Here is a 27,668-nt window from a genome sequence, read left to right on the forward strand (position 1 = left end):
TGCAGCATTCCCGCATTGGCTGAACAACTCCAGGGCGCTGTGCGGGACTCCGGAGAAGAACATGGACTTCTCTTCGGTCGCCGTCCGCGTAAAGTGACACACGCGCGCAACAACAAAAAACACACAACGGTGGAAATGAAACGCGCGTGAAGCGAGGATAAAGCGGCGTGTTTCATCCCCATCTGACCGCACGAGGAGGACGAAGGACGGGGGACAGAGTCTGGGGTGGGGGGGGGAGAGAGAGGAGGAAGGTGGGGGTCCTAACTGGGAACTTTCACAGCGCGAGGATCCCGTCTGCGCTCCTCCGCGGATTCTGGGAAACGAGTCCGAAAAGTTTGATGCGCGATCTCGCTGCATGAACCTGAGGTAAGTGGCTCGGAGCGGTGTCTGTGGAATCACGTGTGCGCACTAGCTGATATATTTGCACCCTGGAGTAAAAAAAAAAAGTATTGTTGGGGCTGAAATATGTCGAAGCTGTGGCTGGATGGAAATACAATTCAGTTTTGGTGATGGTTGCCCTTTTCCCATTTGCTGAAGGGATTGGGTGACCTTTTGGTGTCAAACCGGGGGTCATGAACGCCTATTAATTCAGTCAAGTTATTATGCCTATGTTAGTGGTTCATAACGTACTTCACCTTCAGAGCACCACCGGGCCTGGATCAAGACGAACTCGGGATGAACTGGTCTCAATAGGGTCTGACCTTTTAATTTGACCAAATCTGGGTGCAAACTATCCATGTCTTTACCAAACTTTCTAGAGCATGAGCAAAATCATCTCTAATAAAATGAGCAAAGTCAAGAATTGCAGATGACCCTGAGTAAAACCCGAAGAGGCTCAAGTGGTGCATGAACCACTGTTTAAGAACCACAGGCCTATTTCCAAATGTTGTTGTTGTTGTTGTTGTCATAAATGTGTATTAACTTGAAGGTAGTCCCTATACCTCAACTTAAATAGTCTATTGGTAGCACATCAGTTGTTAGAATGAAATACTAAAGCTCAAACCAACCATTTTGGATCATTTATTGCCAATCTGAATGCTATGGCCACCTCCATATAGGCTAATTTACCCATATCGTTTCAAAGGTGATTGTTATTGAGATTCTTTGGTAGCGGGTCATGTCGTGTGGTGTTATCCCCCCCCCCTGTCTGGTCTCCATGCTTGTATACTGCTCGGTCAGGGCTCGTGCTCACTGCTGCCAGCGAGTTTTGAAATCATCTGGCTCAAGCGGCCCAGGGTCGCTGGGCCACCCGGGAACAGCTGTTTCTTGTAACCTGACATACTTGAGGTGCCAATATCTTTACCAAATGTGAGTTTCTCTCAGGACACCCACAAACAACGGCCCCAGCCCAGGACAAAGAGTGGACATGAATTGTGCAAAGTTTTTTATTTTTTGGTGTGTGTGTGTACAGTAAATGGATTGCTGTTTGGTAGATTGTTGGACTGGTTGCTTTAGAAAGGGCATCTGGTGTGAAAATAGCTGCAGAACAAACTCGCTTTGGGAGATTGCTCATCATTGTGACCTAATGCCTGTGTCTCTCATTGGAAAGTGCATTTACTTCTGAACTAGAACATTTGATTGCAGGTTAGGGCACTTTATATTTAGCTTTGTGAAATATACGAGTGACTTTGCAGTGGTCTAGTCGTTTGGATTTGTGAAGTGTGCATGTTTGATCCATTGATCGACTTTTGCAAACCTTCTTTTTCACTTCACATTGCTGTATATTTCAAACACTTGCAGATCTAGGTCTCATCGTGAGGCGAAACAATGAAAGTATTTCTGCAGAAGGAGCACGTATCTGAGATTAGCGGCGGCTCTTAACGCGGCGGTTGTGTCGGGACTAAAGAGCGTCAACACCGGACTCAATGGACTAACCAAAGCCTTATTTCTTCCACAGTGACAGTGAGAAGTGGTGAGCACACAAACGCACAGTCTGTTTACCCAGGCTCTCACACAGAAAGAGAGAATCATCACAGGCAAACACGGGATATTAGCAACCGTATGAGAGCGGTTTATCAAGCTGGTCCTAAACGGGTAACTTAGTCGGAGAGAAAAGGGGCTAATTACAAGTGTCAATAATCAGCTGAAGCAGTTTTGTGAGGATAATAGATTCTTCTAGGCACAGTACTAATAGTAAAGGGCTCAGATAAACCCGTTATTCAGTAGATTTACAACTTTAGTGCAGTTACTTGCTAGGGCTGCACAATTTCGGGATAATCCAGGAGGAGCATTTGAGAGAAGATTGAAATATGAATTGCTAAATCTGATCTAGTTCATGCACAAACTGTGGCTATACTTAAAGTGATAGTCTGGAAGTCTACATGTTTACAAATGTTATACAATGTGCAAAATTAACCACCTGGTCTTGCATTTTGATGAAGTAATAATATATATTTATTATTTTTTGTAAGGTCCACTCTTCCCAGATCTCAGCAACTAATCAGAGTGTAGTATCCTCCCACGTTGACCAATGAGACGAGCTTTTTTTGTGAACCAGCCTGTCGGGTCCAATCAGGGAGGGAGGGGGAGGAGCTTGATCGTTAACTTTTGAAAATCCTGCTCTCCTCATTTTGCAAACTAAGACAGGCTTTCTGATCAAAGAGGGGAGGAATTTGATTGTTTTGCTTTTAACTTTCACTCTATCTCTCCTCACTTTGCAAACTTACAGACTATCACTTTAACCCTCATCACCTTGACCGTAATGGAGTTGTAAGGAGGAAGAGCACGAAGAGCAAAGTAATGCATGAACACACACATATTTGAGTGAGGCCTGACTGACCCAGGGCCTTAAAAGTTGAGTTGCCGTAGGATGAGGAAAGCGCACTTGTCCACGGTGAGGTGTGAAAGGCTCCACAGGGTGCTTCCTTGTTCTGGCTGCGGTGTATGAAGTGTGCTCGGGCCAAAAGGCTTCGAATGGGAATACCCCCTAAAACAAATAGAGCAGAGAGGAAAAGACCATCCCCTGTTTGGGTGACTTTATCACGGCCGATATCAGCAGTGATAAGCCAGTCTAGAACAGAGAGATTGACATTTGTTTATAGAACCTCACATAATCCAGATCAGTTTATACTTTGTGAAAATCTTGTTGCTAACATGTGCTTTTAAGACTGCTTTATTGTGAATTGTTTCATGAAAGCTGTGGCAGGGGCAGCATGCGGAGTTACTTAAGGCAAATCCAGTACTCTTTGATTTGACTAGACAGTTACATGTTGCTCCAATCTGACCGCAAACAGCCCAGGCAGGTCGCCGATCGGCTCAGGGGAAAGTCGGATCGCATTCACCACAATCGAATCCCCTGGGTTTACATGGGTTTGGGCAATCCTGTTCTAGTCAGACTAGGCACTTTCTCTTCCTCTGTGTAACCGCAGTGAGTGAACCACATACCAAAGACAAATTTCCCTTTTGTGTGACAGTAAATTATACCTTACCTTTAAACACAATTAGTGGAATTAAAGCAGTGCTAAGTTTACCTTAACTTTCCTGCCACCGGGTCGGAGTCACCAATACACACTAATGGAATCACAAAGAAAAGCTAACAGGCTAACGGGCAAAGCTAACTGCGGGGTAGCACCACTTAAACAGTATTTACAGCCAAGTTTGACTAAAAAAAAATGTCTCCATTGTGTAATTGGATGTACAATATCTCTCTCTCCCTTTTTCTTTTCTATCATCGTAGTATTTACTCTCACGGACATTTATCAAACGTACCATGCTACGACACCTGCAGTGGCACTTATGGCCTCAAGGGGCACGACTTACTTAGTTCTAATCTGCTTTAACAATAGAGAGACGATTGAAATATGAAGTGCTAAACAATACAAAAATCACATATGTTCCAATTTAGATGTCTAGGAAGATCTAAACCAGGGGTGTTCAAAGTGCGGCCCGCGGGCCAAATGTGGCCCTCAGACCAATTTTTGGTGGCCCTCGGGCTGCTTGCTGAATCGGTTCACATCATCAGAGATGGTCCTTTTTATTTAATATGTAATAATTCTACACAATTCTAACCTAACAACTAGCATTTTATTGTGAGACAGAGCTGGCATTAAGGTTTTAAGCATAAATAAAGGCATGAGGCACAATTTAAACCTCTGCTACTCGAAGGTTTCGTGGAACTAACCACCGACCCATGGCCCTTTACCCCGTGTACGCTCCAATATGTGGCCCCCCATGAAAAAAGTTTGGACACCCCTGATCTAAACCACAAGTTTATCAGGATTTGTACATAATAAGACCCCATTAAGACACGGATAATTTGTTACAGGTGAGTTATAGGCAAGGCAAGGCAAGGCAAGGCTTATATTTAACCCAGTGCTGATCAAAGGTCAGAAAGTAAAGATGTCGAAATCTCAATTTGCAGACAGTTCTGGTGTTAATCCCATATTAAATATACACAGTTACATTCTGGAAGGGCATCCTGCTTTAAGCCTAACTTAGAGTTGAGAATTGGCTTCACTGACCCACTACTTTTGCACTTTTGCGCCTTTGTCCCCACATTACAATATTGCTTATTAAAAACGATCTAACCCCGGCCAACATGATCGATCTGTGGGCGGGGGGGGGACACGTTCAGGTCACATGATGGCGGCAGGCAGCAACCAGTGGCGTGTTTTTGTCCAGATTCCATTTTGGTCCGCTCAGCAAGGAACCAGTGTCACGTGACGCCTTGCAATCCCTCTGCTGACCCCCCCCCACCCCCCACCCCCCTCTTCCCACCTTACAACCCCCTCCCCACCTCGGACCACCCTCACTGGGATCACAGTCCCTCAATCAGGCCCTTTCACACCCACTGAACCAGAAACAATCAGGGTTTAATAGCAGCTGTCTGTCTGTGCTGGCCTTGGCTCGCAACAGGACAGTGGGACGCGGGATAGGGACGGGACGGGGCTTAGGATGCTCCAAGGGACACACTTCTTTATCCAGTGTCTCCTTTCTCTCTTCTCTTCTTCCACTTTTTTTTACTGCAGACTTTAGATGGGCTGCTGCTTGTCAGGGATTGGTATTCAGAGGTTATTTTGGGTTCACCGGATTGAGGTGGTGCCTGTTTTCAAACTATTGAACCGAGCTGCATTGATTCTTTAAACTTTTGAGTCTCTGTGTGATCTATAGGCATTTTTAGCACGTGACAGTTGTAGTTCAAACAAATGATCATCATTTCTTCTGATGAACAATCTGGAGGTGTCGTTGTATTGAAAATAAAGCTCACGTTATTCCCTCCCGGGCTCCTATAGGGCAATTGATCATATTGTGATCAAATTGTGGTGGCTATATAGCTAATCTGGTGGCAATTATCGTCTGTTGTGGAGTTTGGACTTTCAGGAATTGAATGGAAATGTTGTTAAATGGTTCAGGAGGGAAATGCAGTCATGATCAGTTTACTCTTCATGTTGTTTAAAGCTGTGTTACCTGATTTCTAGCTCTCACAATCCCTCCTGCATATCCAAATTGTTCAAGCAAAGCAATTATTTGCATGTTTCACACCCGTGCGCAGCAGTGTTGATTTCGTCAACTAAAATATTTAGTCAAAGTAATATTTTTGCTGACTAAAACTAAATTAGAAGTTGTTCATGAGCCTAAAACTATGACTAAAATGTCCAGATATTTTTGTCGACTAAAATATGACCAAATAAAAATGAAAAGAAGAGACTTAAATCATCCAAAAACTTCCACCGACAGTTTGAAAGAGCATCAAATAATTTACAATCAGTGCCAAAGGAACAGGAAAGGAGCTTTGTTCATGTGGGAGAAGTTCCATGAAGCAGAGGACCTTGATTTAAGTATGATTATAATAAATATTATAAATGTAAAGTCGACTAAATTTGTCTTAATTTTCGTCGACTAAAACTAGACTCAAATTTAAAGAGAATCATTGGACTAAATCACGAGTCAAATTACATTTTCGTCAAAAGACTAAGATTAAAACTAAATTAAAATACCCCCAAAATAAATCACACTCACTTCGATTCTACTTTTCTAATGCTCAACAAATGTTCAGGTGAAGACAATGCAACAACATACTCTGTGGTGGAAAACATAAATTTACTCTACAACAACAAAAAGTCAGGTACTCCAGCTTTAAGATGAAGAGAAAAGAAAACCGAGGTTGATCAAACATCAAATCAGTGAAGTTTTGCCAGTGACAGTAAAACATTGCTCTTAAAGTGCATCATATCCTAAAATACGACACAAGCTGCAATAAACATAAAATATAAATTGCTTCAGTTAAAGGGACCATACGGAGTTTTAAAATGTTAAGATTATGTATTTTCCTCCCCCTACATGTTCCAGCCATGTCTTAAGGTGTATAATGAGCTCAGACCTGTTCACCACAACTGCCTCTAATCCTGCACTGTCGCTCAAAAAATGTGTTACTGTGGGTCCGAAGTGCCGTCATGCATGAGTCTAGTATAGAAGGTGCAGTTACACGTATGACCTGAGGTGGCAGTAGTGAGCATAGAATGGCCAACTTGCACCTAGCCTCTTTACGTAAAAGTTTTACAAAGAATAAATAGGAGGGAAATGCTGATAAATGTACAGACAATAAATATCGAGCCCAAAAATATATCGTTTATCTGTTATTTAAAAAGTAATCAATCAAGCAAATCCACCCAAGCTGCCTCACATACTATTGTTGTGTCCACGAGCAAACCACTTTCCCCACAATTACTGCAGTCAAAGAATATGGTCAATTGGAGGGCATGTGATTTCAAGCTAGATCTCGGCTTGCAAACTGGAAACATCAAGGGAGAAGAAGTAGAACATCCTCTTAAATGTATCTTATGATATTTAATAGGAATGTGCTGATGAATACATCCTGTTAAGATCAGTTTGATTAAGTTTCTGAATCCATGTAACGGTGCTTAAGTTGGGTGCAGGGAGGGGGCTGTTACTAAGCAGGGGTTTGACACCAGAGGCCAAAAGCATTAGGGCTTGAATCGAGTCAGTCAAAGGCCAAACATAATGAGTGGGAAATGTTGCAGTCATGGGAAATTCGGCAAAGTCACTCTCCACGCAGCTTTCTCAATTCAACCAGAAATTATCACAATATTTTAAAACCGGCATAATTTTTCGGTGTATTTCAGGGGAGGTTTATTGTTGTTTTATGTAATACTAATTTGCAACCATACCTATAATTTTCCTATTACGTGAGGGGAAAATGTTTGAAGTCAATGCCAACTCTGAAAGGCTCTCCAAACTTAGGCTCGACAATTACCCTTCGACGGCAATAAATCATCTGTTACTATTTTGGCTAATTCCTGAGTTAAAGTTTCTGCAGACACATGCGTTTATACGGAGCTCAGTTTGTAAGAGTGTAAAATGTTGCTTTTGAGAAAACTTCACAACTCCCCGGTGACTATTGACTCGTCACCAGTCTGTTGTCGGAACAGGGTTTAGGTACTAGCGGTGTGGAAAAAATAAAAGTATTGATAACAGGAACCGAAAGAAAATTTTAAATCGTTAGATCCAAGTTTTGATGCTGTTGGTCCAGGGACGGCACTAAAGACTCTCTTTTTTTTTTTTTTGCCCAATGATTTCCCCATATTTCCCATTTTTGTGTACAATTTTTTAAATAATTTTTACCCCAATTTTTTCTGGGTTTGCAAATTTATTTCCTTCATTTTGGTTCATTTTTATTACTAATATTTTCCTTATTTCACCCGTTTTTTTCAAATTTTCCTCAATTTTCCCCCAAGTTACTCTCAATTTTTTCCTCAATTTTTTGCCACAATTTCTTCCAAATTTTTCCAAAGTATTCCCCAATTTTCATACATTTCTTGATGTTCCTAATATTATGAATTTGCAGTTCTTCCACAGATGATTGTTCTGTTTTCTTGTTCTAGATGACACATATTTTAGTATAGGTACTGGGAAAAGTATCTGGGAAAAGTTGCATTCAGGTATTGTCGAAAACCGAGTTTTGTTAAAAAAGTTTTACCTTGTTTACCTTGATAAATCCTTTCCGTCGTCCCTCTGGGGGTAATACAAGTGTTGATGGGATGATTGGGGCGTCTTTCATCTCCCCCGGTGTCTCCGGCCAGAAAACCACAATTGCAACTTTCCTGTCTCCGGGTCAAAGCCATCAATACACACTAATGGAATCCCGAAGAAGAAGCTAACAGGCTAATGGGCAAAGCTAACTGTGGGCTAGCATCACTTAAACAGTATTTGCAGCCAAGTTTGAGTGAAAAAAAAATATCTCCATTGTGTAATTGGATGTACAATACCCCTCTCTCCCTTTGTCTTTACCGTCAGCGTAGTATTTACTCTCACGGACAATTAATGAGTAAAGAACAGCAACATGCTACAACACATTATGGCCTCTAGGGGCATGAGTTACTTAGTTCAGCTTTAAAGTACTGGTGTAGAAAAGAATGAACTGTACCCAGCCCTATTATTGACTACCGTATTTTTCCTCTTACCTAATACTTTGATACAATCCACTTTATTCCTATTGTGTATTTTACAAACACTTCAACAGCTTCCAAGGTGTTGCGCATGATTGAAATGAATTATTTGGAATTTAACTACATGTACATGGAATAAATAAAATCGCACATATAGCATATATTGCAACAACTATTACAGATACACATTTTCTATGATTTGTTTCAAAGTTTGCCGTGTGTAACTTTGTACATCGCATAAATTAGTGCTTGTAACGTTCATCTGAGTGAGGATCTATGTTAACGCTAGGCCTGTTACGGTAACAAATTTAAAGTTCGATATATATGGCGGCAGGAAAGTATCGCGATAAACGATGTTTTTGACTCGAACGATACTGGATAATACAGTAAACCTTTGTTCTTAATCATATCCTAAAATACCACACAAGTTGCAATAAACATGAAATATAATGAAACTCAATTTGCTTCAGTTAAAAATCTACGTTTAACAAAGAAAGAATAGGGGGTAAATGCTCATAAATGCACAGACGATAAACATCAAGCCCAAAAATATCGTTTATCTTTATTGAACAATAGTCGATATAGTAATTATCATGACAGCCCTAGTTAACAGTGATAATTATGAGTGTATTTTACTGCACAAAGAAAGACTGTCGTAACTTTTGTGGTTGCCGTCTGTCAGTATTTGTTGGCGAGCGTTAACAAGCGGCTGCTACATTTGGAGTATGAAACAGTCTGTTCAGGATAATGGTGCTTGAGGTTGAAATAATGTATTTTTTATTGGATAATGATTGCTTCTTCTTGTAGTATGAACCGTAAACTACACGCAATGTGGCTGGCCTCGACCCGTCTTAATCCTGCATACTTTTAGGTTGTTTTGTACTTTGTATATTCTCATCTGTAGAAAAAGGACGGCTGTGCATCGAACTACAAAGACGCTCATCGATAGTGAACTTCATGCTCTCTGAAAATGGTGAAACATGTTATAAACTCATTCTCAAATGTGTGGGGAAAGTTAGAGTTTGGAAACGGGACTTGCAGTTTCAAATCCACGCGCTCCTTCCATTGTTTCATCATTTGGAAACAAAAATAGTCAAGTATGGCATCACTAACTCATACCTGAGCATTTGAGAGAGAGAGAGAGCAGCAGAAGATGACTCACAGAGGGTTCGGTCGTCAGGCAGAAAGTGGCGAGGGGGCGGTGTTTATTATTGCAGCTCGTTGCCACGGTTACTGTGCATTGGGTCGCTGCCATCACCATCATCATCATCATCATCATCTGTGTAATTGCAGCACAGGTTTACAGTCCGCTTCCGTGTGACGTTCCCGACTCTAAAAATGTCAGGTGAAAGCGGCGGCGCAGTGGGTCGACCGTACTGTCCGCGCGGGAGGAAACCGAGGATGTTTTATTTTCTCCTCTGTGTTTGAAGTCTTCATCAACACACGGGACTAGGGGAGGCGGTAAAACCATTCCCCACTTATCATTCACAGCATATGTCGCAAAAAAAAGAAATGGCATTACCTGTATTGTAAGAATATATCACGAAATCACTGATGTCTTCAAACTGACTGCGATTTATTGCGTGTTTGATGAATAGGCCAAACACAAACGATGCATGAAACGTATAAATGTACAGAAGCTCAGTTTTAATTATAATTTTCCTTATTTGGTTCAATTAGTTCTACTTTTTGTGGATTTAGTGTTTCTTGAAGTCATGATTTTAAACAAGTTACTTAAAAACACATGATTTGTGTTTAAATGAAATTGAATATACCATGTTTAGTAAAGCATCGCAATAATGTATCGTTATTACAATATTGCAAACCCGCATCACATATCGCAGGTTTTGTCAATATTATGCAGCCCCTACTGGCCAATGGATTAAGGAAAAATGTATTAAGAATAAACCTAATAACATTCAAGGTTCAACTTTATTACTGTCCCATAGGAAATTATTACGCAGCAGGTTGTCCACACATGATGCAATAAAGCAAAAACAAAAAAACACAGTAAGACAACTATTGGGTTTGGGACAAAGAGCATATAGTCACAGCCATCATCAGTCCGGCTCTGAAGCTGAGAGGCATCAGCATAAGATCGAATAAAGCCCAATTTGCAGCAGCTTCACTGAGCAACATATGATCGTTCACAGCATATGTCATGCACATCACTATTGTTGTTAATTCTGTTTATATTTCTTCTACCGTTGCACTCATTATAACTATAATATAGTATATCACTGCTACTACTTCTTTGGTAATTAATACTGGAAGTACTAGTGCAGTGGTTAGCGCTCTTGCTTCACAGCTAGATTGTCCCGGGTTCGATTCCCACCTGGATGGGGCCTTTCTGTGTGGAGTTTGTGTGTTCTCCCTGTGTCTGCGTAGGATTCCTCCAGGTAGACCGGTTTCCCCTACCACTAAAAACATGTACAATAGGCTTGGATGAATGATGTGCTATGTAGCTTACCACCACAGAGTATGGAGTGAATGTAAAGCGCTTTATGACCATGTCTGTAAGGCACTTTCTTTGTATGGACTTTTATTGTACAGTGTTTTATCCTTAAGCTTTTTATGTGGCATTTGTTTGTTTGTTTTTATATTGTATCTTACATGTCTTGACAATGACATCACACTTTGATTTTCCTGCAAATGGCTAATAAAATGAATCTGAATCTGTGAAAGGCGCTCTACAAATAAAGTCCTTTCCTTACTACCACACTGTTATTTCAGTGCTATCTTTTAGTTAATAGCCTCTAAACAAACATTACAAAATGAAAGTAGAATTTTAAAACGTCTTTTGATTAAAGGCACACTGCGTTTCGGACTATGCTGTTGCCGCCAAAACTAAACATGCTCCTAATGACCAGCTCAGCACAGAAAATGCTGTTACTGCAGTGGTTAAGAAACAAACAGAATTGGATGACAAACTAACCTGTTTAAATCTCAAATTCTGCTGCCTTTAGTCACATCTCCATGGAGACGAGCTGGAGACGTACTCACTCCTGGTACATTTTACCGTCATATCTCAGGAGGGATGAGCCTCATAAATGTTTGTTTTGTACAATGATGAAAATATCTGTCATAAAATAGATGCTTGTATTTCAATTTTATTTATTGGGTGAATTTCTACGCGGTGTGGCTTTAAGAATGTTTGTTTATAATTTCATTTAGATTTCTACTAATGAAATCAAAGCCTGCCAATTGTTTTTAACGACTGAAAAGTACTATTTGCTAAAGTAAAATGCACTTATCTCACTGGTAATAATCGATGAAGTGGTTTCACATTTCCAGTTGTCGTCATTTGTAGCTTTTCATTGCTCTGGCACACTGCGCTGTTGACATTGCCTGTTCTGCGTGATTGATCCATATTTCCATGATACCGATACAAAGATTTAAAACAATCGCTCGGCCAAACCCGGTTACCGCAGTGACATTGTTGCTTTATAACGGCTGTTTATGAGAAACGGATTAAAGTGGTCGGCCCGTGAGAGCCGCAGGCACAAAATGAGGGCTTTCTGTTTAGATGGTATTGTGCTTCTATCGTTTTTTTCCCCCCTCTTCCATTCGTATCCGCGTGGAGCCTGCTTGTCTCCCTCGCCTGCTTCTATTCCTGCCTGTGTGTGTGTGTGTGTGTGTGTGTGTGTGTGTGTGTGTGTGTGTGTGTGTGTGTGTGTGTGTGCGTGTGTGTGTGTGTGTGTGTGTGTGTGTGAGCTGTCAGTCGTGAGGAGCTGGAGTGGCTGGCCTGTGCCACGTTAACCAGATCAAATGCCATAACAGGAAGTGGGCACATGCACGCTGACACTCTTTACATGACTTATTACCGCTCCGGCCAAATCCAGGCGTCCTCGTCACCGATACGCCGACACCAATATCAGCGCGGGGTCAGAGGTAACGCCGCCCTCCGTCAAACTGCGCAGATTTACGGCCCGGCGTTTGTCGGAACTGTCCCGTCTGTGGAAGAGTGTGAGTGAGAGGAAAAGGGGGCGGAAAATCTGAACTAAAGTGGTGATTTTGCCCTTGATTTGTTGTTGTAGATCTTGTATGACTCTGATGGTTTCCTTTTCAGTCACAGCTCTTCACTCTCCGTCTCTCTGAACCGTCTTGTCCAATAATACAGGCCAAGTACTGTATCTTAAAAAAACAAGTCAATAGCTTTTCTAAATTGGTTCACCAGATCTAGATATTTTAAAATGAACCTCGGCTTCAACAACAATGAACGCAACTCCACACAAAACATTTTCCTTTGTATTCCTCCTTAAAGGGACTATACAGAGTTTAAAAATGTTGAAGTTATGTATTTTCCTCCCCCTACATGTTCCAGCCATGTCCAAATGTGTAGAAATTCACCACAACTGCCTCTAAAATCCTGCACCGTCACTCAAAAAGGTGTTAATTCAGGTCCGTCATGCACGAGCTTAATATAGAAGCTGCAGTTACACGTATGACCTGAGGTGGCAGTAGTGAGTGTAAAAAGGCCAAGTTGCATCTAGGCCCTTTAATGTTTTTTTGTATTATTTAATCTCTTAAACCCTGACTTTAACCCGGTGCAATTATCTGTAGTTCGGCTTTACCATATCTAAAAGCTTCTTGAAAAAAGCATCAAAAGACACAAAAGCAGTGAGCGTGTGACCAAAAATGTGGTGAAGACATGACAAAAAAAAAGACAAAAGTGTAGCAAATAAGCGACTGAAAGGTTAAAAAACAAGTGGCAAAAATGCAATAAAAAAGCGACAAAAACCTCTGAAAAAGTGTCAAAAATGTGACAAAAAAGCAGTAAAAAACACCCTGAAAAAGTGACGACAACATGGCAACAATGCAAGGAAAGAGATCCATTTATGTCATCTTTTTGTAGGTCCTAGCTTTCAAATGAGAGCTCGGTTAAGAGTAGGGCTGAAAGATATATCGTTATTGATATCGAGATATAAACTAGGGCTGAACGATATGGACAAAATTTCATATCTCGATATTCATGCCGGATATCTCGACATCGATACAATACAATATAATTATGACAACTAAGCATTTTTCAGAAAAATTAAAGCATAATACAAAAGTGTGCAGTTTTATTGAGGAAAATCTATATCGTTTATATCGTTGCTTTTTCGATATTAATATCTTGAATGTTCATATCCCGATATCGATGCGATAACGATATATTTTTCAGCCCTAATATGAACATTCAAAATATAAAAATCCAAAAAAAGCAAGATATGAACAATATAGATTTTCAGCAATAAAACTGCACTCTTTTGTATTATGTTTTCATTTTTCTGAAAAATGCTAACCTATAGTTTAATCGTATCGATATCGAGATGTCTGTCATGAATATCGAGATATGAAATTTTGTCCATATCGTTCAGCCCTAGTTAAGATAGTGGTAAAAAAAGAATATCCTGCTGGAAGTCTGTGGTCTTATGCCGTCGCTTTACACTGAAAAAAGTAAAACACTGCTGTTGTTGATTCAATATGTTCTTTGCTATTGGCTTAAATAAAGAAAATCAAATTGGTTAGTCCAATTAAAACCATATAGATTGAACATTGTGTTTTGATACATTTTTGTATGTACAGCTAATGGTCTATTGCAAATTGACAGTTATTTATAAAAGTTAATTGATCGAATGAACAATCGTTCGTCGAGCCATCGAACACAGGGGGCAGCACTGACAACCGCAGCACTTGACTCTACCAACTAACGCTGAAGAAGATGACACACCACGTGTTCCAGATTTCAAATGTGGCCAAGACCTTTTCACTCAAGATATGGCCAGACCCACTGTTGGAACTTTACAGCGAGAAAAGGTAAGTTAAAAGCATATTTAGACTTGTAAACTTAATACATGTGTCCTGTATGTATGCACAGAGGCGTCAGATAGAATTCTCCTGAAGTTGAATTTTAATTGAACATGTTTTGGCACTGAAACTGAATGAATTGATTGTGCATCAAATCTCTAAAATATTGTAGGCTATGAGTATTTGGTTGAAGGTTTTATTTTTGACCAATTGCACCCTTATGATTTAGATATTACACTAACTTAGGAGGGTTAAGCAAGCGCAGCCGCCATTTTGTGTCGTGACATCGCCTGGACTTTGAAATGCAACTCGCATAAAATAAATACTATCTACCTTTACTGTGCTTTAAGCTGACATGAATATTATTCCTTAACGTGTTTTGCAAGCGCTTAAACCAGTGATGTGACGTTCACGAACGAATCGAGTCTTTGTTCGTCTCTTCACTGAGAACGATGGGAGAGAACATGAACTCTTTTTCTTTATTATTCCTCTTCGCGCTTAAGTTGTGCATGCTTATTTTGCGAAACAAGCGTGACTGCTGGAGTGGGGCGGAGATAGGAGTGGCACAGGGACAGACCGGGACGTGAGCGCGGCCTGCGGGGAAAGGGTTTAAGCGCGCGGCTCTGGGGAAACAGACAGTGAGCGTGGCCGAACGTTCCCAGCGCCAGCTCTCCTGGGCCATGGGAGAGGAAAGGTGCGCGGGGTCGATGAGTGATGCAGCGGCTACAGGCGCCCCGACACGAAACATCTTCCACCTGTTCGCTCAGCTCCGCTCCGCTCTTGGCCGCCTCCGAACGGCAGCGACATCACCGCGCCCACTGCCTCCTCCGCCCCGGTCACCTCCACCGCTGCTGCTGCCCCACAGGGGCAAAGTGAGCAGCATGAATGAAATAATAAACAACTGTTTGGGGCAGACGAGCCCCTAAACGAGGAGATCGCGTTGAAACACTATTATATGACCTGTAATTACAATTAAAGGACAGAAAATGTTTGACCCAACTTCCAAAAGTGACTGTCATAAAAAAGTCATAAAAAGTCATTTGTAAAATAATTTGTTCAAAAAGCTGAACCAAGCAAATGTAATTAATGTTCAGCTGTTCTGTATTGTGTACTTTTTGTAATTTTAGCATGAATATGCGTTGCACTTTTTTTCTTAACTTATTTGTTAAATTCACAAGACTATATGCATTTTAGTCTGTTAAATTTGCTGAAAAAATGACAGACCATTTACAGTTAAGTAATGTATTTTTCTGTGTCTCATCTGCACAGGAGCCGTCTCCGACACCAGCACTAGGACAAGGACTCCTGTTTGCTGGTCATCTCCATTTGAGGAGGTCGGTCTATGCATTATTTGAAAGGCATAATGTTATGCAACCTTATTGTACCAGCACATTTTCAAGAATATATCTATATATTTAAATTACTACAATGTCTGTACATACTTGTTTACAGTAAAATAATTGTTTTACAGGCTTCCATGAGCGGTACACTGGATGCAGGTGCACAACACCATGTGTACTGAAGTTAGTGATGCTGTTCCAGTGGACGCGCTCATTAAAGAACATCAGGTATGACTGGGCTTGAAAATAACCATGTCTTTGTAGTGCTTGTGCTCTTACTGTAAAATGTCTTATTATATTATGGTATTAACAACCGCCAATTTTACATAATTTACAAAACTTAACTGTTCAGATTTGAGCAACATCAATGCTATTAATCATTTCTCTATTTGATTGGTTCTTTATTGGTTCTCTCGGTTCCTGATCAATGGCCTACATAACATGTGTGCATCTTGTAGTTTAACATTTGATCAGAGATAATAAATGGATCTTTTTTGACAAGTGTGCGAGCTGACAATGGGCTCTATTCACACAAGTGACACGTGACTTCAGACTGGACTCTCTGGGAGGCACTGCTCTTCCTCTCCCATTATTTCCCTAAGGTGGATTAAAAGTGTCTCATCCAAATAAATGAATAGTTCTAGATTACATGGCAGGCTGTAAGTTACTGTCAGTCAGTGTTATAAACATACTGGATGTAAAGGCTTCACTGAAGGACATGTCAGTGTTCCATTGTGGTAGATGTTTTTGTGCTCAAGCTAAGGGTTAACTTTTTTCTTCGGTCAAGTATTTACATCCAACATAATGTTTTAACATGTACCTTCAACTGTTCATGGGTAATTCACTGTCCATGGAATCTAGAGCTTTTCATTAATTTGGACGAGACACTGCTAATCCCCGACAAGGAAATAACGAGAGAGGAAGAGCAGCGACTCTTGGAGAACCTAGTCAGAAGTCCCTCCATATAGAGCCAATCATGTACTATAATGCATTTGAAATAAATCTGCAAATAAGCCTTTGGATGTTATGTACATAACATCGGCCACTGAGTTGGCAATGTTTTCTTGAACTGTCCCTGTCAAAGAAACAAATAAATGAATAAGGGTATTGACCAAATATTAGAAAATGAACTGAAAGCTGAAGATATTAGAGTTGCAGGAGAATTATGGTTTTATTTTACCCAAAAACTAAAATTAGTTCTCTTGTAGTGCTGTGCAATACCTGAAATTTTGCTAAAGATCAATATCATGCAAATACTGGAGCCAGTCCTTTTGTCTAAAATTGGTGTATATATATGCTTCTTTATATTTTAATTAAGAAATACCATAGGAATGTATCATTTTCTAACTTTACTTTACAAAATGGGGGAAATCAGGCTTTTTCATAGAAAGAGAAGATGAACGACATTTCAAATATTGTAAGATTCTGGTTTGTGTTTAACATGAAGTGCACATTTATTACTGATTTGGGTATTTAGAGAGCGGACATACTTACTTACATACTTTCTCAGAGCTCCCCTTTAATACATGTATTTTCAGTGTTATCTACAGCTGCAGTAATGTTATTTACAAAACCCTCATACTGTAATTACAAAGTTAAAATACCAGTGGCTCATTCAGACTCTGTTTGACCTGGTTAAGGCTTAGTTTAGCCGGGTTTAGACCCGGCCATGAAAATCATTGCATTATTTGTAAATTCTAATATGTGTTATTCCCCTCATGTTTTGCAGATTCAGCAAGATTTCCGTGTGGAGGACGAGCCGATGGCAGTCGTCGTAACACCCATCGTGAAGATTGTGACAGATCTGCATTCAATGGTTCAAGACTTTGCAATTTGGACTCATAACGCCTCAACATGAAGTACCCAAAGAAATGTGAACGCACAGTTGAATTCATCCTGAAGGTACTCATGGGACTGGATAACAAGAAATGAACACGGATCACAGGGAGACTGATGCAGTGATTAGTATGCTGTATCTTGGCTGCACAGTTGTTGTTTTTTTGGAAAATTCTTGTTCATCCAGTTTTGCTGTGCAAGTGTTTGAAAATGCATAACAATGTGGCTAAATACATTATACTGCAGTTTTAACACCTTTTCTCAAAATGTTTAACCAGCTTTTGAACCTTGAGCCAAGAATTGAAAAATTAGAAAGTATGAAATGTTTGTGTACCTACATTACTGCATTTGTACATACAATGTCTTTGGCAATAAAAAAGTAAATTAATCCAAATGTGTTTTAATGAAATTAATCAATTTAAATGAAATCAATAAATGGCATTGATTAAGCCATTAAAAGTACATTGGTTCAATGAAAAAATTTAAATTGGCTCATATCTGCTAATGAAGAGTTTTAAATTGACTCAATTAACCTTTGAACATTCAAGTCACGAACATTTTTTTGTTGAACCAATTTAAAATGTTCACAGTTACAGATGAAACATTTATATTTGGACTAATGAATATATATCATTATGAACAACTAGTAAAATGCAGATGTAAATGATTTCTAAACAATTTGCAGATTAAGCCAATGTTTTATTTTTCTCAGTGTACCTTGTTGTTTGGCTGAGATGAATTCCCTTGAGCTTCTTCAGAACATTAACATTTGTTGCTGACAGACAGAGCACATTCATTCATTTCACATAATGTGTAATTTCCCCCCCTAAAAGGAAATATTTCCATAACTTACCTTTGATCTACCGTTTGAATTTATTTATTTTCCATGCCGGTAAATGCCTTGGAGTTATTCTATGACAAAACTCGCACGACTTTATCTCTTTGGAGAACTTTTAAACCCGTCCTGCTGTTTCGCTGAACTCTCAGTATTTGTTTTTCACTCCGCGGCATCGCAGCCGTTTGACATTTGTCCGGGGAAAACCGTCGTTGGCGAATCCGGCGTTCTACATGGCAGTGCAGTCACCGCCAAAAACATTATCCATCCACTTCATACTCTCAAAGAACTATCACAGCCGTAGAAAAATAATATTGCTGGCTCCTGGTGAGAAAGCGCTTTGAATTTTCATTACTAGTGGAATTTAGTTGGAAAGAGGTGCGTACAGTGAGTAAAAGGCTGTACCGCACAGGCTGGAGCAGTGTGTGTGTGTGTGTGTGTGTGTGTGTGTGTGTGTGTGTGTGTGTGTGTGTGTGTGTGTGTGTGTGTGAGAGGGAGAGAGAGATCCAGATTGTTTTAAATCCGCAGCCTCTCAAATTTATGCCCATGGGCTGCTTCTTGGGTGGGCTGCAGAGGGAGGGAGGGAGGGGGAAGGGGGGGAGGCGGTGCTGTGCGCAGGGGAAAGTTGCCGACTCCAGTCTGCTGCGCCGCGCTTTGGCTTTTCCTGCTGGAACACATTTACGGCTCAAAAGTGCCGTCCTGCCCTGCCCTGCTGCGATTCCACGATCCACCAAAGTTTACACTCCTCGGATTGAGCGGATTCACGGCGTCGGGGGGATGCTTTTCAAAAACTCCCTCCGCTGCGTTCGGTTCACAATGAAACCAAACGGCCCGAAATGTTGGAGTTCGTGTTGAGGGTTTGAGTTTCATTTTAGGCCCTTGTACTCCTGCACTGTTTCGAGTTACTATGTTTTATATCAGACAAATGTGCAAATAGATTTCTCCCACAAAAGCTGAACAAAATCGAAATGAATACATACTTTTCCATGCTGTTTTGTTAGATCTTTAGTTATATTATGTAACATATTATAGCCATGTCAAAAGTACTTTTTTTTTCCCCCCTCGTTGATCTGAATTTTTTAACCCCGACCTGAACCTGAGCACATTTTTCTCCAGTTTGGCCATACCCAAATCTAAAAATCTAAGTCAAAATGAACAAAACACAACAAAAAAGTGACAAAAGAGCGATGAAAGAGCAACAAAAACGTGCTGGAAGGGCAACAATGACAAAATTAAAAAGCGACAAAAATATAACAAACAAGCGACAGAAATGTGACGAAAACACGGCAAAGAAGTGATGGTAAAAAGACAGACAAAAACATGTAAAAAAAACAACAAAGAAGCAACAAAAGAGCAACAAAAACATGGCGAATACACGACATAAAAGCAACAAAGAAAAAGCGATGAGAAGGCAACAAAAGCTGACAAAAACACAGCAAATAAAGAGACAAAAACGCTTTAAAGCCACACCACGTAGAATTCCCCCAATAAATAAAACTGAAATACAAGCATTTATTTTCTGACAGATATTTTCATCGTTGCAAAATACCTCATAAATGTATAAACAAACATTTATGAGGCTCACCTCTCCTAAGATGTGACTGTAAACTTTACCGTGGGTGCGTCTCCAGCTCGTCTCCATGGAGATGTGACTAAAGGCAGCAGAATTTGAGATTCAAACAGGTTAGTTCCTCATCCAAATCCATTCTTTTATGACACACTGCAGCAACAGCATTGTCCGTGTTGAGCCGGTCATTAGGAGCATGTTTTGTTTTGCCGGCAACAGTATAGTTCAAAATGTTCCGCGGTGTGCCTTTAAATGTGTGCCAAAACAAAAAAAGTTACTATCAGTTTAATCGAGAAGCTTTTAGATTTGCACTGCTGACATTTCTTATTCTTATTTTTCATTATTTGCATTAATTGTACACAGACCTTTATTTACTATTTAATTGCTTGCACATTAGACCCTTTTATTTCTTTGCACACCCTGACTGTTTCTTGAGAGTGAAATTCTCCATTTTTAGAGCAGGAATTATCTTATCTTTAAGCCGTGAAATTGGGGGTTAAGAGGCTCCAAGTGTCAAAATAACACTGCTATAAATCAAGAAACTAAAACTGATTGTATACTTGTGGCTCTTGTTACTGGAATATGCTTTTTAAAGTATTAGGGGGAACTCAAAGTGAACGTGTGATGTTTTCTTGTTTAGTATTCCACTCATTGGGCCAAACCTTTTGAATATCCCTAACCCACCATTGACCTCCAGCTCACATCTCCAGCCCGCTCTTCCGGTGAGTCGTGTCCTAGTTTAGGGTCCGCTGGCGTGAGTTGAGAGCGGTGGAGGTTTCCGGTGCCTCTGTAACAGCGCGGGGCCTGAATGCTCAGAGGGATGACATCAGCAGCATGTAAATCAGCCCCGCACTGTCATAGTTTGGAGGTTGTTGGGAGCGATAACGCAATGACGCACACGTGTTCATGCCTGCACACACTCGACGACAACAAGAAAATGGATTGCAGCTTTAGATTTGAAGGGGGATTTTTGCGTCGACGGTTGAAAGCGTTGATGTTTTCTGCTTTTTTGGGGATTACGGTTGCACGCATCTTATATTACGTATTCCATTATGTACGCCATTAAATGTAAACATTGTCTCTTGGATTTAAGACTTGAACAAACAGTAAATCAGGACCTAAAGGTTAAAAAGGAATGACTAAAACTTTTATCAAAGGGCCTATATCATGCAAAATTGACTTTTAGGAGCTTTTAACCATGTTGTAATACTATTTCCTTATACTACTATTTTAATACTATTTTCCCGCCCTCTCCTGGAGAACGACTGACTTGCTCAGTTGTGTCGTCAGAGCGGAACAGAAGTGCTCGACGTCTGTAATGTAATGTCTTAATTCTGTGCTTACGGGCGGATTTTAAAGCAGTACTAAGTGACTCTTCCCCCAGAGGCCATAAGCGCAACTGCAGGTGTAGTAGTTAAGATTTTTTTAACTTATTAATTGTCTTGGAGAGTAAATACTACGCTGACAGGAAAGGCGAAGGGAGAGAGGGTTACTGTGCATCCAATTATACAATGGAAATATTTTTTTTCACTCAAACTTGGCTGTAAATACTGTTCAAAGTGACGCTAGCCCGCAGTTAGCTTTGCCCGTTAGCATGTTAGCTTCTTCTTCGTGATTCCATTAGTGTGTATTGCTTTCTCCGGACCAGTGGCAGTGAAGTTGCAAACATGGTTTTCTGTCCAGAGACACCAGGAAAGGATTTATTAAGGTAAACACGTTACTTAGTACTGCTTTAATTTGTAAAAACGCTTTTTCATTACTTCTGTCAAAAGAAAAAAAATGGAAGTGTCCGAAGTGTCCGTGCTGGCCCTACAGAGAAAACAAATGCACCGCCTGAGCGTCTGAACAGATGTCATGTTTGCACCGAAAGCTGTGAAAAAGGAGCTCTTTCTAACCTACTCTGGACATTCCTGTTCTTTTTTCTTACGGATGCGTGTTTGGCTGCAAGGACGGGGGGAGTTTATTCAACCTTCCCAAAGAAGAGGCCTCTCACCAGAAGTTGGAATTTCTCTCCGGGATTCAGCGACTACCAGCCAAAATAGTGTTTGTCTGTGACTGTCACTGATGCTTTTGGTGAACCTTGGCCAAAATCTAAGTGGATTAACTTTTATAACCAATGCGAGTCCCATAATAAAAACACCCGATGGACGAGAGTGGTGAGTCTATCAAAACGTGTGTTAGCTTGTGTGTTAGCCGTGTTGCAGATGTCAACTACTTATCACTTTTTGCTGTGGTATTTATATTTCTACTACTACAAAAGTTGCATGAGCGAAAAGAGGGGGCGGAGTTAACTGAATCCGAGTGTTTTGTCGTCCTAATAGCTGCAGAAAATACTTAAATTAGTGCTCCATACTGGTAGTGGTACAACATATCATATAATTGCCTACACTTTACTTTGGAATGGCTAAAATAGCCTGATACAGATCCTATATTGTGCTTTTTTGTTGGCAAAAAATGTGTAAGAGCCTCTCAGAATATCTGATTCGGTCACATGAGTACTTAGTTGCTGCATCGTTTTCCTCCTGTGACTTGCCGCTAATGCTTTCTGAAGGTATTACGGTTATTGCCGCGCTTGTAAACCATTAAGTTTTTATTTACAAGAGCGGGAGGAGAGGGTCTGGTCTTGGTCGCGGCGCTGACCCCAGAGTGAACGATCGACATGAGTGCGTTTCACTACAAGCAGGCCCGGGGGACGTCTGGCTGCGTTTGAAGCACTCTGTCGTGTAGACCCCACCTCATTGATATAATTGTGCCCATTAATTACAGGAGGTGGGGCGTTGTTTCCTGCCCCCCACCCCCAATAACAGGCCAGTGGAGAGGGTCTCTCCAGACACGACGCTGAATGAACATGTGGGAATGAACTGCAAACTGTAGATCAGGGCCAGGGGATCCCACCTTTCAGGCCATGACCTCTAAAGTCATCATGTGGATGATCCAGGACCCGCACTTTGAACACAAATTAATAATATAGACGATATCAAGCCAAAATGTATTTACACGGTTTACTTGGTTCTTCTACCTCAATTTACATATATATGCTGTTTTCAATTAAGAATGATAATAAATTACTTAAAACTTTGGAAACCACTGCTGTAGATAAATAGAGTGATATATGTTTTAAATCCTGAAGGAAAATCAGTCATACACCACTTTAGTCACATATAGACCCTTTTGCTGCTTACATCATCAGTGACATCAGCTGTAGGCAGGAAGTGAATAAGCGATATAAGATTAAACTAAAACTACTTTATAAATATAAGTGTAAAACTACAGCTAAAAAATGTGGTCGTTGTGGCCTAAAGGGACTATACGGAGTTTAAAAATGTCAAAATTATGTATTTTCCTCCCCCTACATGTGTGTAGAATGAGCCCAGACTGCCTCTAAAATCCCGCACTGTCACTCAAAATGGTGTTAATTCGGGTCCGAAGTGCCGTCATGCACAAGGCAAGGCAAGGCAAGTTTATTTGTAGAGCACAATTCATACACAAGGCAATTCAAAGTGCTTCACAGTTGCATAAATATAAGAAAACAAATACAATCAATAAAACATCAACATAGAATTAATCAATTACAGTAAGAGGCAAGAGTGTAGATAAAATACTTTCAGTTATATGCATTTTTAAGCTTAATAGCTTAAAGCTTAATATAGAAGCTGCCTGAGGTGGCAGTAGTGAGTATAAAATGGCAAACTTGCATCTAGCCCCTTTAAGATGCAAGAACAAGAGGAATGACATTTAATTTGAGACAGTAGGTTTATCGTACTAACAACAGTTAGACATTTGTTTATCGTTACTATGACAACAGCTGTAATAGAAATAGAAAGGAATCTAACTTCACGGCTCAAGCTAAACCCAGAATGAGGGTCATTAAATGCAACAAATTATAATACAAGTAAAAAATTAGTTCTTTATTAGGGCTGAACCAAAATATTGTTTTGTTTCAGCCCTAATAATAATAATAATAATAATAATAAAATATATCGCAATACTTATTTGTTGTGATATGTGTAACGTATCGGAAACGATGTATTGTAATACTTTTGATACTAAATAAAAGTGACTTATAGAAAAAAATATAAACAACCTATAACCTATTTTGACCGAAAGATAGTTGTGTTAAATCCAGATTTGGTGCTGATTGGTTTAAACGAAAGAAACAGACTTTTAAAATGCTTCTGCCGTTTGCACTTGTCAAAAATATTTTCATCAATATCAGACTGACTTGTATTTAATTTATACATTTTGGAAACTCAAATTGTGTTTTTTTTATTTGATTAATTCAGGGCGAACGTGAAGTATTGCAGTTTGTTACAATGAAAAATTATGAATTGAATCTTGACTTGCATCGGAATATATCGTATCTCACTATGTATCGTATCAGGCCCTCAGTATCGTGACAAAAGTTTATTGTTCCAGCCCTATTCTTTATACAATCAGACAGAAATCATATTGTTTTAGGGTGGCAGTATGTTATTTAGGACCCAACATTTCTCTGATTGATCTGATCACAAACACATTTCACTCAGGCTTATACGAAATCACACAGTAGACGAATATAAGAAAAGTTCTAAACATTTACACTAACAACTGAACTAACACACTGTTCTGTACACCGCCTGCTCACTGTCTTCTGGCACCTCCGTGTTGTTTCACCCCAGTTGTCGGTCAAATATTATTTCTAGATGTTCAAATGCAGTTTGTCTTTGCTGCGTGGAGCTCCTGGGGGGCCACCCACAGGGAAGCAGTGCAGATGACTTCTTCAGAGGACGTTAACATGTTGTGACTGAGGTCTGCAGGTGTGATGCCTTTGACACCGTGACTGAGCCGCCGTGGACAGGAATGTAAAGGCCACTGCAGCCCTACAACACAGAGGTCAGAAAGCGGCTGAAAAAATGGACGCTTTCTGGGTGACAAAGAGGGAAAGAGAGCAAAGCTGTGGCATGAACTATAGTATTGGTATTATTTACTGGTGGAGTTGTACAATTCGGTGGCATTGCAATTTATAATTTAGTAAAACAGTCAAGAAAGTGAACAGTAAAGTGGAGTAAAAGGCTAGCCTGTATATTAACAAGCCTGTATTTTTTTTTTTAATGGTCAATATTGGCATAGATTAGAATATTTTGAAGTGAAATGATGTTACTCCCATGCCAGGGGTTGAACTCGTGGGACAAATGTTTAGATGACGGTGCGTTTGTGGGGCAGCTGTTGTTGTTTCAGGACCTGGTGCTGGTGTCTTCTCCTCCTCCTCCTTCAGCCCCTCGCACTCTTTCTGCCCTGTCCCGTCAGCGACTAAAGGAAGAGGCCTCACGGAAAAGGCTCAGTGCACCATACAAGCACATGATAGAGGGGAAGACTTTACATGCAGGCCTGTCACAATAACAGAATTTGAAGTGCGATCTATTGAGCCACGTAAATATCGTGATGAAATATATTATTGGAGACCTTTTAATGCCACAGAAACTAACTCTAAAGCTTACAGTGCAGTAAAGTTTTGTTTGAAAAGTACTTCATCTTGAAATATCCCACAATAAACATGAAATTCAATGCAATACAACCTACTTTGGGTAAAAAGTAAAACATTATATTTGGAAAAATGTGACAAATAATGCAAATAAATGTACAGACATTAAATATTGAGCCCAAAATGTATTGTTAATCTGTTATTTATTGAAAGGTAAGATATGATCATTATGATGACAGCCCTACTTAAACATGACAAAGGCCGATGTGACTCCGGGCTGTTTTTAATTTCTACTTTGAACATTTATGAGAATAATTAATAGAAAGTGTCTTACATAAGGACAGAGCAATAAAGTGGCTAGAGTAGAATCCATGTTTCGACAACTCTACCAAGTACTGTATATATAAGTTTACAAAAAAAGTGTGTATAACTTTACAAAAAAAAACATTATAGCTGTGATGTAGGGATGCATGATATATCAGAAAAAATATTGTATCCCGATATTAGGTGATGCAATATCTGTATCGGCAGAAGCTGCAATATATCGCAACATCACAAAAGTCATCATCTGACTGAGATCCACAATTTTTTGCAAACTCAGCCAAAAACAATGTATTGAACCCTTACGTGTAAAAGTTAAAGTTAAAGGACTATACGGATTTTACAAATTTCCCTCCTCCTCCAGACCTATTCACCACAATCCTGCACTGTCACTCGAAAAGTTGTTACTTGCTGCCGTCATGCACGAGCTTAATATAGAAGGTGCAGTTACATGTATGACCTGAGGTGGCAGTGGTGAGTGTAAAATGGCCAACTTGCATCTAGTCCCTTTAAACATTTACTCACTTAGTTTAATTTAAATGTCGTTATGGTCCTGATGTAGTCTTTTTCAAGTCTTCTTTTGACACAATTTCCTGAAAAACTAGCCACGATTTTAGAATGGAACATAATTGAAATGGTTCCGTGAAATATCGCAGTAATATCGTTATCGCCATGTTGCACAGCCATATCGCATATCACAAGTTACTTCATTCAGCCCTACTGTAATGTACTTAAAATTTCAGTTCAGGGACCAAAAACAGCTCAACCCATCCTTCTTTTTTAGCTTGGTGTTAGCATGTCGTGATGGTAGTAGCTTACGGGGAAATTATGTGAAATTGAAGGAGTAAAACTACTGGTTATAGTTGCAGATATTTCAGATCAGAGCATTTTCTAACCAACATGTAAGATTATTGCCACATTTCTACCAATACCCCATTTTTAACCAAGTGGCCCTTGTTCAAAATCGTATTCAAAGCCTCTTTCTATAAAAGATGCTGACTCCTTTTCCTATTTTGACCCATCAGCATGTGCGGCGGGCAACGGGGTACGCGCAGTGTCCGTAAAGCGATGCACCTGCTAGCAAGTTTTGAGTCCAGCGCGGGACAGTGAGGCTGACAGGTGGAGGGACAGTGAAAGGGCTGCTCTGTGAATGTCTTTGGGCCGTGTGGGGGTGTATGAGGGTCTGTGGTGGCGGAGGGGGGGAGCTACACAGTGGGACCATGCTGGGACATTTACGCTCGGCTTCTGGGACAGCCTCTCTGCTGAATACAGGCAGGTCGTCAGAGATTTTCGTCCGCTTGTCTTCGGGACAGCGCGGAGCTCCATGTGTCCGCGCTCTGACGGGACGATGACACTTGCCCGAAGGTTCCCAGGCTCCCATTCGCGTCGTTTTTTGGTGTTAAAAAAAATGCAGCAGTGGATTAAAACTAACCTCTGAACTGTAAAGATGCCTATAGATCCTCAAATCTATAGAGTCCTTGCTCTTTATGTGGCACCTATTGTGAGCCAAATCATCACAGAGCTTTAGGGCCCGTCATAGGGAATTAATTCATTGCCAAATTAATGTGTTATAAAAATCTGCAACAAGTAAATGCAACTAATTATAAAATACATAAAATAGTAATTCTTATTAGTCTTTTATAGTAACATGAACATACATTTATAACTAGGGATGCACCGATCTCAGAGCAGATACTGGAAAAAATACTACATCAAATATCGGCTACAAATATCCGATACTGAACCAATAGAGTTCGGCGATGTGATGTCATAAGCATTATGGGATTAGCCGCAATTGTAAACTAATGGACATTTTAAAAGTGAAAATACTGGAGTTCTTGTTCACATTAAAACACTTGGACGCCACAGTGAGTTAGATGTATTTACCAGCAGTAACTCAGCAGCTAACAGAGCTGTTCCACGGCTTTTTTCTCCACTTTTTATACTGTTTTTAGCTAATGTTGTCAATGGAAATGTATGCTAGCAGCTGCAAAGATGGCGGATCTCCATGGTAACTGTGGAATTTCCCGAACTCTTTACCGGTTTTGGCTCTCAACGCCTTAAAACATAACTTTTACCTCCTAAATCTGAGTGTATATGGGCATTCTGT

General features: G+C 40.2%; 1 protein-coding gene across 1 annotated transcript in view; it reads left to right on the top strand.

Moving 5' to 3' along the window:
• The first annotated feature begins 240 nt into the window (after positions 1-240).
• The window catches only part of gli1 (GLI family zinc finger 1), a 91,535-nt gene continuing 64,107 nt past the window's right edge, over positions 241-27,668 (top strand). The window contains exon 1 of the mRNA XM_079579216.1: positions 241-366. The gene's annotated coding sequence lies outside the window, so the exon portion shown is untranslated. The remainder of the gene's footprint in view (positions 367-27,668) is intronic.

Source organism: Gobius niger (assembly GCF_951799975.1).
Source record: "Gobius niger genome assembly, chromosome: 20".
NCBI classification, from domain to species: Eukaryota; Metazoa; Chordata; class Actinopteri; order Gobiiformes; family Gobiidae; genus Gobius; species Gobius niger.